Source organism: Contarinia nasturtii, unplaced genomic scaffold (genome assembly GCF_009176525.2).
Source record: "Contarinia nasturtii isolate CC-2019 unplaced genomic scaffold, AAFC_CNas_1.1 Cnas_scaffold_5994, whole genome shotgun sequence".
Taxonomy (NCBI): domain Eukaryota; kingdom Metazoa; phylum Arthropoda; class Insecta; order Diptera; family Cecidomyiidae; genus Contarinia; species Contarinia nasturtii.
The window spans coordinates 1-1,093 of record NW_022203258.1 but is presented as its reverse complement, the minus strand read 5'-3'; the positions used below and the strand labels follow the sequence as shown (position 1 = coordinate 1,093).

General features: G+C 31.1%; 1 long non-coding RNA gene across 1 annotated transcript; it reads left to right on the top strand.

The window, feature by feature from the left end:
* Positions 1-11: 11 nt before the first annotated feature.
* Positions 12-589, top strand: LOC116351679. Its single transcript, XR_004202184.1, has 2 exons — positions 12-320; positions 418-589. It is a non-coding gene; the product is annotated as an uncharacterized LOC116351679 (long non-coding RNA).
* Positions 590-1,093: the final 504 nt, after the last annotated feature.

Below are 1,093 nucleotides of genomic sequence, written 5' to 3'. Positions count from 1 at the left end.
GTTGTAACGAAAGCATAAAATAATCGACAACAATGAAGAAAACATCTCTTGTGATCTTAATTGTGGCAATTATTTTGTTAAGTTTCATTGTCACTGCCGAAAGATATGATCGTCATCATTTTGTCAAATGTGTATCGAACACTTTAATATTAACTGTGCTAGGATTTTTGGGACGCTTTATATGTCGCAATTTAATGCCACTCTTATATGGAATTTCATATATTTTCGTAGGATTACTCTGCCTTACAGTATTCATTTCGGTTTTTAGGGAAACGTTCAACTAGAATTGCTTAGTTCCAGACGCGAAATGAATTCAATATGTGAGTATTTCAAGTTTTTAATTTGTCGAAAGACCCCTTTGAAAGAATTTCCCTCTCATTAAATCCAGTCTGAAAATAACTTTTGATTCGTTTGTAGGTGATTCAACATGGGTGATTCACGGTGAAGACCGGCAATATTTAATTAATATCGTATCGATGAACCATCAATTGAAGTAGATTATCAATCTTTGTTGTTTCGTTATCATTGATAACTTATCAATATATTCAGTTATATTATACCAATAAAATTAATTTTTTGATAAAACTGATCTGTGAGTTTGATTCGTGGTGCAATACATAATGAAAAATTTCATACTGCTGGTTCACATCGACAATTTCACTTTGTGCATCACACAACGAAAAGTACTGTTTACATTTGTTGTTGTTGCCGTCTATGTTAAATCGAATTAAAACAAATTAACAGGAGTAATTCTGTAGTGACAGAAGCATCAGGTTTGAATCACTTTCCTTACATCTGATCTAGCATCTAGTATAACTAACAAAAATCACAGCAGCTGTAACCGTTTTTCTTCACAATAGTAAAGAAAATGGTTCAAATACATTCAATATTACGAAAAATATTAGCTTTAAACTACCACTTCTGTTGATCGCAATTTGTACAAAATAAGCCAAAAAGGTGAAAATCTGATTTGTTGGAAATTAAATCGAATTTTACCCATTTTCTGGGAATGTTTTTTGAAAAATGTCTCCGTCTAATTTAATACACTATTTCAATCATGTTGCTCATCACTATGGTAAATTAAAATATTGAT